A 17,913-nucleotide genomic window follows, 5' to 3' on the forward strand; every position below is an offset into this window, starting at 1 on the left:
ATTTAAAAGCCTTTTTCCGGTTTCGTTCACGCTTCCGCCGCGCTTATTGCATTAATTTATTACATTTTAGTAATGTGTTCTTTTAATATTTTTATAGCTCAAAGAGTATATCGTATCTTTTAGAATACAGTGTAATTTTACTGGTAAGGTTGATTTGTTTTTATTACACTTTACCTAAATAATTGTTGTCAAACATAAGTAGGTAACGTGGAGTTATTTTCAACACGAACAACTGTTTTTCGTGAATCGAATTGAAGGTTCTGTGGGTCGATGTGCAATAACCACTAGACCACGGAGACCACATTCCTTGATGACGTAAGAAAATACAGCGAAAAGCTTTGCTCTCGTTTGCTGATATCTGAAGAATGTTACAAGTTTGTAAATTAGCTAAGCGCGCGAAGGAAGTGCTGTTAAATTGTTCCGTGTATTCTCACAACACGACATACAAAGTTTCCTTCATTTTCACGCAAAGTATCGAGTTATGTAAAATTTAGGGCTGTTACCACTTTGGATTTTTATTTGACTGTGTCGCGGAATATATGAGTTTTTTTTTAAAACCTAAAAATACTATTTATATGGAAAAAAATATATTTAACCCATTTATAATGTTAACCTTTGCATGTAATTTTATATTGCGGACTTTACGTCTGGCTTGTCTGGAACAAACTGCTTTTAGCATTATGACCGCCCATTTACATTCTTCGTCCTCATTTTTTTGTCCTGATGCACAACTTTACCTTTTTAGAATATAAGTAGAGATGTTGGACACAGAATATCAGTAGATAAAACAATCAGAAATGATTTCTCTTAATTGAATTATTTAAAAAATCAATATTAATATATCATCTATTAATATTTAATATTATAAAGAGGTCTGTCGAGATCTGTTGAGTCCGCTAATATTCTATTTATCAATAAAATGCCTACGAACCCGGGCCACGGTTAGTATGTATTAAGTGACAGCCCTGATGAAATGTTGGTAAAACTTTTGTTCACATCTGTTGTATCCATTTAGCTCTTCAACGCTCCTACACCGCTCCATCGAACTTTCTGAGGCTGTCATATTAATATCAATGTTGCAATTTACACAATAATAATACATATAAATCATGACATTTGTAAGAAAAAAGTTTTTATAAGCCAAAAAATTCAAACATTCTCAATTGACATTTACGCCAGTTAAACGGGGTTGAACGGACAAAATTTACTACTGAACAACTACTACTAAACATACTACATGTGTGGACTCTTTAACCTAGTCTCACCTCCCTCAAACAAGAACAAAAACTGGCGCGGCTGCAGCGCAGGCGATAATAATAAACGGCTCAAATATAAGAAAATAATCCTCCAAATTTGGATCCCTTCAGAGTCTAGGGTCGTGGGGTTAAAGTGCACAGGCATTAAAGATTGAAGTTGGCGTCTGGTACTACTACTACCGTTGATCTGGTACTTCCCTCGTGCTTCAAAATAAGTATCGCAACACAGTGAAATGCTGCCAGCATTAATGATTTTATGGATGCAAACGGGCAGGAGGCTCGATGCAAAGGGCAGGAGGATGTAAAGTGATACCGCCGCCCATGGACACTAACATTACCAGAAGGCTCGAAGGTGCGTTGCCGGCCTTTTAAGAATTGGTACGCTCTTTTCTCGGATCCTAAGTTGAATTGGTTCGGAATGCTTCAGTGAGCAGCTGGTACACAGCCACAGGGACCAAACTTTTTAAATCTATTTAAATTTTCTATTTATCATAATTTTTAATTATTATCATTACTATGTTGGTCAAGAATATTGTAAATACTCTATATTTGTGTGTTGGAAATTAATAATACCTTAAATTTGGAACTTTAAAAAAGAACTAAACGTTTACAGTTAGATTAATTGGTTGAACTGTAGAAATTTAATTTTGTATTTTGTAAAACAATTTTACAAATTACAAAATTAAATTCTAAATCACCTTTTCATTACGAAAAACTCTGACCAAAAACCGCTAAAAGCAATATCAAGCTTTCAGTTTACAGCTTAATACAAAGTGTTTTTCTCACTTTCCGATTCAACCACATAAACCGAAAACCCGTTATTCTATTGGCAATTGATATTTCGCCTTTGAAGTATTCATTTTATAATGAAAAAAGGCGACCAGATATTTTTTCAATCTATATTTAATGTTTGGAAAAGGGATATAGTAAATTTACAAAATCCTAACGGACCTGACAGACGTTATCCTTTACATATATCTTAAATACTTTCAGATATCTAATTGTAAATAATCTGAACCCACTTGAACATTATCAAAATCAGTCCACCCGTATAGGGGGCGTTTAATTACTAATACAGAAGAAGATTTATTATATCAAAAAACACTAGACATCAAATATGTTAATGCTGAAAACGAATTGTATTGGAAAATTAAATTATTTATGCTGTTTTTTATTTGTTGCTTTTTGTTGTTTCTTATTATTATTAAATGGTATTACAGCGAGAAACCTGTATACTGTAAACCTTCCTTGAGTTCACAAATATTTCAAGACTAAAATTATCCAAATCGGTCCAGCCATTCTCGAGTTTTAACGAGATAAACGATCAGCAATTAATTTTTATATACGAGTATATAGATGTCTGCCGAATTACAATTAATTGTTCAATTAAATTTAAATTTTTGCTTTATATCAAACATGACCATGAGACAACTTATATGTATATCTTTAAGTTTGAAATGCATAATTATAAATTAGGAATATTTGACTCGTATATTCCAATCCTCAATTTGTTAGACAGAAGATTACTATGTCTATTTGATAAGTGCAACTTAGACTAATTGCAAGGAAGCAAAACTTAGACTAATTGCAAAATAAAAATGAACTAATTGCAATTATAATTGGAAAATCTAATATATAAAATTCTCGTGTCAAAATGTTCGTTCCCATACTCCTTCGAAACGGCTCGACCGATTCTTATGAATTTTTTTATACATATTCAGTAAGTCTGATAAGGGGTGTAGACCCCAAAAAATGTTTATTTTTTGGATATTTTTCTATTTCTTTATTTTATATTATGTGGCATTAAAAAAACATACAACCCTTACTTTTCACCCTTCTTCGACTAACCCCTATTTTTTATTATAGTAGATTTTATTGAAGTTTAGATAGTTTTTATTGAAATAAAAAATGTTTCCTAGAAATAATATACATAGCAAGACAACGTTTGCCGGGTCAGCTAGTTTTTATATATAAATAAGATTAATGGAGTCAATTTGAAGAAACTTCTTAAGTTCGCATGTCATTTTTACACGGGTATATCCTTTTAAAAGACAAAGAGGATAACAAGGTGTATAGGGCTACCAGCCCTGCGATTCTGTAACTCACTTCACGAACTCACACAGCGGTTTTCGCATCGGCGGTCGCTCTCAAATCAGTCGTGAAGCAGTCATTTTATGATTTCGCATTCTGAAAAGGTGGGAGCTTGTACTTTATTGTTTATCAGAATGCCAAATCATAAAATTACTGCTTCACGACTGATTTGAGAGAGACCGCCGATGCGAAAACCGCTGTGTGAGTTCGTGAAGTGAGTTACAGAATCGCAGGGCTGGAAAAAGTTACATGGTAGCCCTCTTGCACGGTGAGCTGGCGATCTTAAAGAAGTTGGTGAAAATGATTGGGAGACAAATGCTCAAAATAGAAAGAAAGATGGAGCCAATTGGAGGAAGCCTATACTCTATATTTTAAGTGTGTGTATATTTTATAAAGATGCATTAATGTTTCAAGGAATAATTGAGGCTTAGTTACTATAATAATTATTCTTTAAATAACATATTTTCATAAGTGTTATGTTTTAGAAAATAATATAAATAAATAAAAAAAGCCCGAGGCAATGGTGTAAAATCACATCTTATGTGTTCATAAGGCCATTAAAAATATTTTCCTCGTTTCTCGCGCTTTTCATATTACAAGCAATCTTGTATAATCTTTTGTCAATTTCCTACATTCGCAGGTTAGCGGAAATTAGCCCCCGCTTCCGGTATTAAACCAACTTCCGCTTTCACAGGTGAAGTTTTTAATTACATGTATGTATGTAATAAAATAACTTTGCTGAGGCTTTTTCGTGTCTGTTTAAATTTATTATTAATGACAGGGCAATTAGAAAAGAGGAATTCAATACAAATAATTAGTTTTTTGTGTCAGTCAGTTTGTTTCCATAATTTATTGTACTTGTAACCTGTACTTTTATATTTTTAGAATTTCTAGTAGGTTTTTACGCAGATTTATCAGAAGGAAATTGTAAGTCGAAACGCAGAAACGCCTAGCCAGTAAGTTCACCTAATTACGACCTTTTTTTTATTTGTACGTGATATAAATAAAGTGTTTATTATTTTGTACACATTAAGCTCAAGACTACACGGTTGACATCCCGGCTAAGTAATACACGCATATTACCCTCGGTACATTTAAGTAATAACAGTGTTTTATTGGAATATGATATCAGGGAAAAGTTAACATAATTGAAAAATCATTTATATTTAGCCTCTTAAAAACTAAAAGGAGGCAGTTCTCATTAAATAAATTTGACAGTTGATCTATAGACAAGTTCTCAACTTTCCTTTCACGTTCATGTGCATGAAAAAAATTAATACTAGATGATAAATCTTGGTTGGAATGGAAAAATGAATGGTTAAAGATAAATTTATAATGATTTTACCTCTTATAAGCGCTCGAGATTGCTACAGTAGGTCTAGTTCTCAGATTTCTACGTAGACCGCATTTTCATTGAAATGTCTTCTACCCTAAAAATACTTCTACCCTAATGTCTTCTCACCTAAAAATTAATAATAATAAATGGTAATAATAATTTTTAGAATGATATGCTGGGTACCTTAAATATTTTCTTTCATCAAAGACACAACATACCTTTATAGGTAACAAAAAAATTATAGATTTTAATTCTTATCGTAAAAGTTCAATACAAATAAATAGAATAAAATAATATTATGTATTTACAAAACATAAAAAAATCACTTTACTTTATTAATTAATTTATTTTGCATCCATTTTCTTATGCATTTATTTTTAACTATGAACGAGCATCGCAGAAATTATTACAATTCGTAGTCACACAGTGCTTGTTGTAACACCGATGCAACCTACCTGCACTTTTGTAAAAAAATATTGCACATATTGATAACAACTAATATTTTAATTTATATAGCTTATTTTTAAAAAGTGCACATTACTAACCTAGTCTAAAATTTGTCACCAAGTGAATGTAATTCTTTGAGAAATAATGTATCTTTAAGACGAAAACACAGTACAGCACATAGAGCAGCAGCTGGACAGCTGGATCAGCTAATGACCAGAAGATTGAAAATCCCACCATCTTCAAATATATAAGTTAAATTTGATGTAATAATTTAGGCGCTAGTTTACGTCCAAATCGTATTTCAGTTTTTGCATGGTTATTGGAGGGTCTGATTATAAATGGTCGATATTAATCTCAGGGATTTATCGAGCGCACTGATATAGACAGATTTACTATCTCGCTGACAACATACAGATATTTCCATTTTCAATTTATTTAGTCATACCTTTCAACAGAAGCTGTATCTTTTATTACCTTTCATATATTTTTACTAGCTGATCCGGCAAACGTCGTTTTGCCATGTATATCATTTATAATAAAAAATAGGGGTAGATCGTAGAGGGGTGAAAATTAGGGATTGTATGTATTTTTAATGTCGTATCATAAAAAAATTAAAATTTATCTAAAAATTAAAAAAAAAATTGAAGGGTTGACTACCCTTAACATTTAGGGGGATGAAAAATAGATGTTGTCCGATTTTCAGACATACCCAATATGCACACAAAATTTCATGAGAATTGGTCTAGCCGTTTCGGAGGAGTTTAACTACAAACACCGCGACACGAGAATTTTATATATTAGATTTATCGATAAAAGTGTTCATAGTTGATGATCCTAGTTATTATCCTAATTTTTTTTTTTTTCTATCCTTCCATGCTGAAATAGAGGCTGCGTTTCCCTACACACTTATGCACTATCTAAAGAAATATCTCTTTCGAAGTACCACAACAGAGGTTTTTTAAAGATCCTTTAAACTGAGACATTTAGTTACTTATAAGTATCGTTTCTACATATACTAATGTCTTATTTTTCGCAAGTTAAAGAAGTGATTGTGTAAATAACTAATTATTATTTACTAAGCAGTCTAGAGAAATCAATTCCAAGAAATACTGTAAGCACATTTTGCTAACAATGAAGGCATCCATTTTCAATCAATATTGTAGACTTAAAACAAAAGCTTTAGATACCTGCGTCTTAATGAAAAAGATCCTTTCAATTTTAATGAGATTTTTTTTAGACCAGATTAAATTTCTTACTTTGAGATAGACAATTTATTAAGCAATAAAATTACAAGAATGTTTACTTTATTTTCTCCTAATATGAATAGGCTTTGAAAATGATTTTGATGCTTCTGCCAGAAAATTGTATGGTTAAATTTTATATGTATTAAATGTTAGAAGTATCTTTATAGTATACGAGTATGTAGTGTATTTATAAGCAAGCTGCACTAGATAACCAAATAAATGAGAGCACGCTGTAGCCACTAGGCAAACACCTACCTAAATATTAAATAGTCCTAGTAATTACCATCTCAAATTAATCTTAATAATGTGGAGGAAATCTTAAAGAAAATAAAATACAAATTTGTTAACATATTACGATAGAAACTCAATGCACTAATTAATATTCACCGAACACATGCGCTTAACCTAAAATATGTATTTTATAAAATATACAAGTTAATTTATCCAGTTAAAAATATTCTCTGAAAACGTAACTGACTAAACTTGATTAATCAAATCTCCTAATAGTAGTTAAGATTCACGCTTAGATAAAAACTAACATTTTATTGTAATGAAAGGTATTACTTAAAGGTAAAAAAGGTACGGTTGTCATAGCAACGAGAATCATTTACCCCATGACTCGACAATTGCGAGAGAAATCTTTTACTCGCTGAATATAAAGTAGCTCTCCCTTAGGGCCAGTTTTTTGATCCGTAGTAAAAAATGGTTTTACCATTTGTTACATTAACTATAGTTAAATGAATAACCATTGGTAAAATCGTAAATGCGTTTTTCAATGCCTTTTTTAACTATAGTTAATCTTAACAATTTGTCAATTTGTTGCCAGTGCAATGAGCAATGACATCCCAAAAAATGTGGTTCTTTTTTGTGGGGAACATTTATTTTGTATGACAACACTAGACATATTGAGTGAATGAAATCCATTTTAGCCATCTTCATTCGTTATTTGCGCTTCGAAGAGTTTGAAGTGTCAAATTAATCTAAATAACACGATATAAATAAAGTTGTTTTTCTGTGTTTTAATACGGTTTACACGTTTTACGATACTTAAATATATAAATAACGATGTCCGCAAACAGCCAACAGTCAAACAAGTAAGTACAAACATATTTTCGTGTTATTTATTCCGGTTTATCTTGTGTTTCGTATTAGAAAGTAATACATTTATGTTTTGTTAAAGGGACCATACTGCTAACTTCGCCAAAAAAGAAACTGCCAAACTGGTGATGCTTCTCAAGGATTACACAGTCGTCACCTGCAAACAACTGATCACTGCAGCAATCTACAAAAAGATGCAGCTTGGAAATCTCTGTGACGTTTTCAACTCAGATGGGTCTAGACAGCAAAGTGTTAAATTTAATATACATTTAATGAAGGTGTAGGCACATTTTTATATTTATTCTTGTATAGCTGTGTCCTACAACAAAAGGAAAAAACCTTTTAACCCTTTGGTAACAAGGAAGCGGATTATGATCCACATGGATAAAAAAAAATGAGTTTTTGAAACAAAGACAAATAAGAGAGGATGATTTGTTCAATTATGCTAAGGAAGAGCATCAAAAACATTTGCTGCACCAATGAGAGGCCCACCAAAAATCCATACTGTATAAAGAGGAGGTGCACCAAAAAGTGATGCAGCAGATGGAAGAAAGGCACAATAAATATATGTAGCAGCAAAAAGAGTTGCATCAAATTGAGGTGAAATGCAAGAAGAAACAATTAGAAAATATTTAATTGCTACGTTAGGGTTTCATGTAAATTTTGTAATGTTTTTTTAATAAAAATGGTTTGTATTTAAGTTATAATTAAACAGTTTATTAATCAAGTCAAATGTTTTATTTATAAATTCTTGTAATAAAGTAGGTAGACGCTAACTCACAAATGTAATAAAAGCTCTAAAGGATATCATAGGTCCCTAACTAATGTGTAGCTTTAGTTTTTAGTATAAGTACATACAAGTATGATAATTAAGTATAAGCAGTACAATATTAACTTATAATAATTATAAGTTAATATTATAGGCAATAAAACACATAATGAATTAGTAATATACTTAATTATATACTGCTGCGGTTCTGTAGCTAGTAATGAAGCAAAATAGGTTTGTATGAGCTGCTGTCTATATATACTCTTGTTCTTGTATTTTATTTAATTATAATAATTATAAGTTAATATTATAGGCAATAAAACACATAATGAATTAGTAATATACTTAATTATATTTTGCTGCGGTTCTGTAGCTAGTAATGAAGCAAAATAGGTTGGTATGAGCTGCTGTCTATATATACTCTTGTTCATTGGCAGTTTAAGATCATTCCCAATTTCAGTAACAATCCAGAGCACTGTTCCCTTCGATAGGAAGTAACAGTGACAAAAATCTACATCATCCCAGGTTTCTAATGGCGGATGACATTGCCTTAATATTTTTGGTCACTCATTAACACATTCTCATATAATATTATCGTCTTCTTCATCGTCTCATTAATTAAAGTATCTCAATATGTTTAAATTCATCATTAGATAGTAATAAACGTATTTATCATAGTTTGATTTCTGTGACAAACAGCTGTTACTATATAAATTACCAGCGGCCATCTTTTTAACCCTCCGATACTGAGTAGTTAACTTTTTTGACAAATGGTTAGATATTTTACCATTGGATGCTGTTACCACGGATCAAAAAACGCATTTTGCTGATATTTAACTATTAGTAAGGATTTTTAACCAATAGTTGAGTTAACTACGGATCAAAAAACCGACTCTTAGCCTTCAAATGACAACCCAATGGAAAATAGGTTGAAGTTTTTTTGATATAGTATGTAAGTTAAGACCATGCGGTACCGTTTGTCAAATTCTGGGCGAAAGTTAGGCAGAAAAAACCATTATAAGTACAAGAAATTTCTTTGTGTACAAATGTTTTACTAGAGCAATTGTTTTATTAAGAATTTTTCATCGAAATAATTGTTTAATGAACATGTATAACCTGGGGCAAAGGGAATTATATCAAGTCTATTTAATATTTTAAGGCTAGGTATTTTAAGAATCAAATGTTTTATTTATTGATTATAGAAATACCTACATTATACATATATACAGAATATGTCAGTACGATAATGTCGACTAAAATTTAAATAAAACATATATTTTTTTTATATACATGTGTCTTTACTAAGACATCATGGAACATTACAATCTAGCCTAACTTAAGACTAATAAGTTATTTAAGTCTAACCTTTACTAATAAGGATTTTTACATAAGAAAGTGTCCAATAACACTAATTACAGTCTCTATTAAAGGGAAGACACTCTGTTCTTGTGTTCTATTTTTTTCTTTCACTCACTGTGTATTTAGTACTGACGTGTACTAACACTAATTCACTAGTTCAAATGGTTTTGTCCTTTTAAGTCTTCTCACTAGGCCCGTGGTGTCAAGGAGTTGAATAGCCTCGACATTCACGTAATGGTGGAGCCTATGTTCGTGGGCTCCAGCAGTCTTTTTTATTATTGTGGCGTCCTCTATATTAAGGATGGCCCGATGGAGGTCGTTATTGCGAATATACCAAGGAGCATTGACTATTCCCCTGAGCACTTTGTTTTGGAATCGTTGGATTACTTGGATGTTACTGTTACTGGTACGGGCTCTACATGCTGTGACTGCACAGCTGGCAACCATAAGTCCATACAGGTGTCAGGACTTGTTTGTAAATCAATAATTTATTTTGAACTGATAACGCGGAAATAAAATATAATGAAGTTATAATATTAAACACTATGTATTATACACTGTATATTATATACACAAAATCTACATACACAACTCAATTGCTACTGTTAATTCAGTATTCAGTAGGCGCTACGTCTTTGATGTAAATTGAAATCATAATCTCTTAGTCACCATTTAGTTTTAACACAATAACTTATTCAATGTATTTACTGTTTTCGAATGTAAAGAGAAATTATTAACAAAAATATAGCACAATAACGAAAAATATATTTAACTACAAAAACACTTATTTTAGTTTTATCACGTAATATTTTAGCAACCAGTTCGTTATTGGGTAAACATAAATCATTGTTCGCCACTGGGGCTCGCAATATTAACACGTTTTGTTATTAATACCATTTAGTAGAGAATATTATTTATATATACTTTAATATTTATGCACAATGAAGAATATAATCAATTCAAATGCAAGCTCGACTGACACCTTTGTTACAAAAATATCCTACAACACTTTGGCCTTGGCATCTTTATGTTAATTCTAAATAATAGTAAACTTGATTAATTTCACCATTAACGTATTCTTTTTGTATGGACACTAGGACATTCCAGTGTTGACTCTAGACTCTTTCGAGATATAAAAAAATCCTTAAAAATAAAAATAATTAAAAGTACTTAAAAATATAGGGTAGAAGAAAAACAATTGAATTTAAACAATATTACAACAATATTTGCTAGTAATATAAAATAACAACAGGTAACAGTAAGTTTGTTTGATGTTTGAACTTTATTCTGCATGTCGCAGATTCGAATCGATTAATATTAGCCAGATGCCGATCAGAGATTAACTGAACTCAACGATAGATCCAACGCACTACTGACAATTTTCAGCATGTAAGATGTCTATAATATTACGCAAAATATACGGTGTTGCCATTCTAGTAAAACCAATGACGAATTATATTATAAATTTGATATGATAAAATTGACTACACATATTAGTGATTACAGTACTTCAAATAAACATACTTACCGCTGCATATACTTCCACAACCTACCAGACGTAGCCCACTTAAATCGTCGTAAAAGGCCAAATAAATCTAGCCTGAAAAGGAATTTCTATACCTCCACATACGCACTCAAAAAAGAAAGAAACTACAGCTCATTCAGCAAAAATTAAAGGATCCTATACAACCTCCAGTTAGGGGAGGCATTTGAAATTCGTTTAGATTACTGCCGGATGCTTGACGGAGTGGTTTCGAGCACCGGAAAACCAACCGTGTGTTATTAATGTCGTAGATATGCAATGTGTAGACGAGATTTACATTTACAAGCTATCATAATGCAAATTATTCTTGTATATGTCTTTATATGACAAGTTTCTAACCGCGCAAATACGAATTCATATTGTTTGACTGAATTGTTATTCTTAAGTTGAACTGAATTAAAATTACTTAAAATCTGTCAAAAAAGTCATAACATTCGCTTTACCCCTTTTAAGATATTCTTTCATCTCTTTCTATCAAATTGTTTTTGAAGACATGATTGTCTCCTTCTACCAACATGCCATTTAGGGTAACACCTGCAACATCTGACCCACGTACTCAATTGTTTTAAGTAAACGTAAGAAGCCTAGTTATAAGTAAATATAGCTGAATATTCAGTGTGTGTATAAACTTATTGACGATAGTTTTTCATAACATACTGTGACCCCACCCTTATTTTAATCACTCCATGACGTAACCATGTCATTAAATGCTTGTTACATGGACAATACACGCTACCCTTGTCAAGATAAAGATAGATCAGATTAATGAGTAAAACCGATTAAAACTAATAATATTAACAAAAATATGCAGATACAATCTCTAACTCTTGCTTTATAAACAACTAGCTTTCCCTGCGAACTTTGTTTCGCGTTTAATTGTTAATCTGTGCGATAATTTTATTTATATGCGTAGTTTTGTCAACAGATGGCACTACATGGTGTTTGCATTCTTAAAATTAATTAATTAATTTAATGTTATTCGATAACTTATGCAATATTTTACTTATTCTGCTATTCGGAGCGGAGAAAAATCAACCAAAAAAGAGATAACTAACATCGGTCCAGCCGATCTTGAGCTATAAGTAACTCACACTACGTGTTACTTTGTTCTATATATCTTAATATATATAAATTACGTGTCACGTTGCTTGTCCGCTATGGACTTCTAAACTACCGAACCGATATCAATCAAATTTGCACACCGTATGTAGTTTGATCCAACTTAAAAGATAGGATAGCTTACATCTCAATTTATACCCGCAATATTATTTTATTACAAAACATTTGTGTATTATTTGATAGTCACAATTCTAACAGATGGCGCTGTGTTGAAAGTACCAACGTTTCACACAAGCTACAATTTAATGACATAACCACCAAAAAAGCATGTTGTCCCCATGACTGGTGTTCTCCTACCGTTTCCCTTGAATAGTTTGCTACTATGTAATATAACAAAAACCTTAGCCACAGCAACGCTTGGCTGGTCTGCTAGTTTAGATATAGGTAGTAATATCAGCGATGTGGTAATTTCACGTAATTGCTAAGTGATCACAATAATTACAACATATCCGCTATTATATTACCGAATCAAAAGCCTTAAAATCCTCTATAAAGTCGAATCTCTGCGGTACCGTTTACCTCGACGGTTTCATATCGCAATTAATTAAATTGAAACTGGAAACGCACTCTCAAGTGTGATACGTCATTTATGAGTTAAGAAAGTATTCGTGAAACCAAGCTTGAGAATGTCTGGACTGATGGACTGATGGCCTGTTGGTCTAGTGATTAATCTTGCGGGTCTGAACCTTTAGACGGGGCACCAATTTTTCTTGCTATCTTAATTAACGCTCGTTAGGAAACCGGCATACGTTAAGTCCAAAATTTATGTGTAGGAGAAGATGTGTCACAAAGACAAGTAATCTATAAAAAGAAATTGCTCTGACAAAACTATTTAAGCGCCTTTAGTGTATCATAATTTTATATTACATCAGTACCCACCGTAACATCGTCTTTACCAACGCGTATTTCCTTATATGACTAAAGATATTCTTAATTTTATTTCCTATATAAACGGTTTGTTGTGTATCTCCAAGTACGGAATAAGTTTTAGGAATTAAATGACCCTATCTGGTCAATATATTCTTGAAGCCTTGTTGTATGTTCAAAAATATATAAACGATTTTAAAACAAAAGATGTTTTTTCTTCGTTTCTAGTTCTGTTACCAGTATAATACTAGAAACAGAACTAATTTAAACGTACAACCAACCAGGCTCCAGAAGATTAACCAGTTATAAGGAAATTGTATTCGTTTTTACAACAAACTCCCAAACGAAATTACAGAATGATCACTGAATAAATTCAAAGCTCTCGTTAAGCGTAAATTAATCATAAAGCTTTTCATAAATTTCACAATTATTTAAATGATCCCAATCCTTGGGATTGATTTGCTTCAACAATTTGTATGACTCAAAACTTGGCGATTAAAAAGAGTGGCGGAGAGTATTTCCTGCTCTACGCCCTTGACTTGCAAACAGCCAGTAAATGTCAATTTAATTTAACTTCTTTCTGACTTTTCATAAGTGTACTTGTTTACCTATATGAATAAAGTTATTTTGACTTTGTATTCTTAAAAAAAACTGTTTTATAGCACATACCACTGACGCATTCCTGCATTCCTTTATCTTAGAACAGCCTCAATACAATTTCTAATAAAATTTCTGTCCTGGAATCTAACAGGAAGTTCGGGTTAATTAGAATAAACCAAATCACAATAAAATTTCAGTTTGTACTGTAACATCAAAAGTTTTATAATTATGTCAGAAAATCGTTACTTCATAACATTATATGAATACTGGATAGAATAACAACCATGGGTGGTGGTTGCTATATCAAATATCACGAATGTGTAGTAGTGGTAATGGTAGGGGGCAGAGTGGTGGCAAAAGTCGGGTTCAATCGCCTACTGAGCAAATAAAGACAACTATGGGTGTCAACATCCCTAGTGCCCGGAGACAAGCTAGATATAGAGTGGTCTGGAAGTCGACTGACAGCAAGTCAACCTATCGGTTAGGGATTAATACCTGCAACTGAATATCATCATGGGTCGTTGAGGCAGATTACGAAATTCCGCCCGTATCATCTCGACATCCGTCGTTCCACAACTGAGCGTTTTTAAGGCAGTTTGTCAGCACCACCACTATGTGGAACCAGCTGCCCACTGAAGTATTTCCGAACCAATTCTACTAAGGGTCCTTCAAGAAAAAAAAGCGTATCAATTCTTAAAAGGCCCGCAATGCACTCGCGAGCCCTCTGATATTAAGAGTGTCCATGGGCGGCGGTATCACTTAACATCAGGTGAGCCTCCTGCCCGTTTGCCCCCCGGTTATATAAAAAAGGGCTTTGCAAGACAGGCACGACATTCAGAAATGATGACTACGAAGAAAAAAAGGAGTAGTAACTGCCCAAACAACAAATCACATTTAGGTATATATCAATCTACGAGTAAATATTTACCCATTATCGGGCGCGTTTGAGAGTAAATAAAGATCGTTAAGAACTCAATAAGGCTACGCCGGCACGATTCAGGGGGATTTTAATAAATTTAGCTTCCTGTTTCATAAGAAACGCTCTCCCATAGATAATCCACGTTATGAGTTATGACGTCAACGGATCGCATTTCAATTACGTTTTCTAGATAAGACAGGGATAGCTTAGTGATGAAGTGATAAACCTGCGATTCCAAACCTTGAGAATGACTTCGAATCCTGGAAATACATGGTCGTTTCTAAGTCCTTAATACTTTCTTGTATGTTATGTGTGTCTGACCTATTTATTTACTGAAAAACGCTCAAAAAGCAATTCAAAATTGTGTCTACCGAATTCCCCATTATGGATATTTATTATGTTAAATATATATCGCCGAAACTTGGTAGACATTTAGGGTCTCTCTGCATCTTCTACCGCGTTTACCATCGAGAGTGTTCAGAGGTGTGGATTAATACAGAGACACATTAGATTAATACATATAGAGTTTTAAGGCAGTTTTTACGCTTTATATGGAAACAGCTGCCCACTGAAGTATTTCCGATCCAATTCGATGTAGACGAAGAAAAGAGCGTACCAATTGTTAAAAGCCCGGGATCGCAATCACGGGCCATCTGGGATTGAGACATGTCCATGGGCGGCACTTATTATAGTCAAAATATTATTCGTCATTCAAGCTACGTAAAAGATACGTATTTGGTATAATTAACAGATTTTCATTTACATATCTACGTCTTTTAATTTAAAAGGATTTTCATGCAACCTATAGCTGAGAAGTAGTTGCTTTGTTACTGGTAATATGGATTAAAGCTTCTACATATTTGGTAAAGCTTTAAGGCACATGGGGCATCGACGTAATTTAAATATATAGCACAGGGGGTGTTGATATATTGTAATACTACATAGCCGTAGGTTGCTAACTACATTCTTGTATGTATTGATTATTTCAATGTAAACTTTTGTGCTTACGAAATAATAATAGTTGGGTATCAAGCTAGATGTTCTTCGATTTAGGTGTTCTTATAAAGAAACTAGAGTCTCTATTATCTAAGATATTGCATAGATTTTATCGGGGGCTTTGAGCGCGGCGACCGAATCATGAAATTCCGTAACGAAAATAGAAACCAAACATACGATGACGTAATATAGGTGCGGCCAATACGCGTTAGAGAGGGACAGAACGCATACTGCGTCTCACATCGGTCTGGCGTGATCGGTGACGTAGCGCATTTACGGTAGAGTGGCACAGACTATATAGTATATAGGCGTGTAAGTCTGAGTCTGGTAGAGCGGTATATTGAATTAATATTAAAGAAAACAAAATACTATAAAAATAAATAAATAATTATAATTGCATAAGTAGATAAAAACATTCAAAAGCTTTGCCGCGGCAGTCCCCAAGTGCCAGACTTTTCTTTTTTCATTATATTGTGCAGTGCGTGATCGTCCCCAATAGTTTTTTGGTATAAGACCATTTTGGTTCTTGTACTATGCCACACGAGCAAGTATTAATTAATATAATTAATATATATATTATTAATATATTCGGCACACATAGAAAGAAAAATCTATTGGGATTGCTCAGCCCATGACCTCACGGCTAAAGGTTCTGAAGCGAGACTTAGCACGAACATGATAGTAAATCGTCGACTTGAGCGCCGACTAGACTTAGAAGCGAATCTGGCGCTATCAAACTGACAATCATGTAATTAAACAAATAAATTTTTTAAAACATTATACTATGTTTAGTAAATATATACATTTAAAAACGACTTTAAAACTTGAAATTGTTTCTTTCAGTTTCATAAACATATATGGTTATGCAATGAATATATTATTTATATTGCTCCTCAGATTAGTATAAATCCTCTGTACTTATACCAAAACAAAAGAAACCAGACTACGCGAAGAGTAACAAGAACAAGTTTCTGAGTAAAACTGTAAACTTGGCCTGCTGGACTTTGACCGCCTTACGATAAGTAACGTATCTGAACTTCAGCCTAAGAGCCCCTTAAGTTTAACGCTTAACCACTAAGCTAACCCTGCGCTCATTAATCGTTTTACAAAGAACATACGTAACATACTTAGAATTAAATACCTGTAAAAGGTGTACCCCTATTTGAAAAAACTTTGCTTTTAATGTACAAAAGTTGGTTTATTTCGAGTTGGAATGAAAAGTTTGCGAAGTTTAATATGTATTGAGGTCGCGCGGGTGGAAATTAAAATAGGCTCAGGAATAAATACGCCATTTACATGACAACCTTTAGAAAATAAGGTTTTAATGCTTGACGTAAAAAACACTAAAAAAAGTTTGAATGGAACATGGAGATTATGCGAATATTTTTAAAAATTGGACTACAAAGAACGGTTTGGGATGCGATGATACAATTTTTTTTAACAATAAATCATAAGTGAGTACATCATTCGATACTTATATGCCTGATTTATTTCAATTACATGATGTCATGTCACTCGAACACTCGGAAAAATGGAATAAGGAAACAATAGATACAGAAGCAATGGGAAAGGTACTGATAATGTTATAAATACTGTTTGGACTTAAGTACAATAACAAATAGTTAAACGCACAAAACACACCCAAATAATATACATATTATTACCTTTAAATTGTTAAATATCGAAACAATTACAAATGCGTCTAACCAAGTGATATAATAAAGTGAAAGAGGTTGTGAAATCAAACGTAGCGGTCGGCCGAGTCCAAAACAAAATTAATAAAAAAGTATCTACAAAAATCTACATACCCGCTCGAACAAAATATTAATTCATTCTAATTTCTTACATAACATTAAATTGGTTTTAGAACCTAACGACATTTACAAAAAAGTTTGTTATTACAAGTATTATTCTAATTACATTATTATATGTAACGTTTACGTTACGTTACTAATATTACGTAAATAAGATTTCTGTTAAGCTAGACTTATTTGTTTGTACACTGGCTGAGTACACCAGAGTTGCTTCCTATATTATTAGTTATAAGATTTAGGTACATAAATATATTTTTTTTAATGTTTTTTATTTAGGTTAATTGGTGTGGGTAAAAATATTGTGTCGTTCTATCGAATTAGTAATTACTGTAAAGATAGAATATTGATATGGAATAAATAAATAAACATTTAGTACTTCACAGAAATATACAGTATTTACAAATTTTCTTAACCTACTACTATTATTACTATAATAATTATTATTATGTAGTACT

General features: G+C 32.4%; 1 long non-coding RNA gene across 1 annotated transcript; it reads right to left on the reverse strand.

The window, feature by feature from the left end:
• Positions 1-8,570: 8,570 nt before the first annotated feature.
• On the reverse strand, positions 8,571-17,310 carry LOC125059202. The gene is made up of 3 exons (XR_007118615.1): positions 17,299-17,310; positions 16,286-16,287; positions 8,571-9,141 (listed from the first exon to the last, which is right to left on the reverse strand). It is a non-coding gene; the product is annotated as an uncharacterized LOC125059202 (long non-coding RNA).
• Between the last annotated feature and the right edge of the window lie 603 nt (positions 17,311-17,913).

The sequence above is a fragment of the Pieris napi genome, chromosome 19 (genome assembly GCF_905475465.1).
Source record: "Pieris napi chromosome 19, ilPieNapi1.2, whole genome shotgun sequence".
NCBI classification, from domain to species: domain Eukaryota; kingdom Metazoa; phylum Arthropoda; class Insecta; order Lepidoptera; family Pieridae; genus Pieris; species Pieris napi.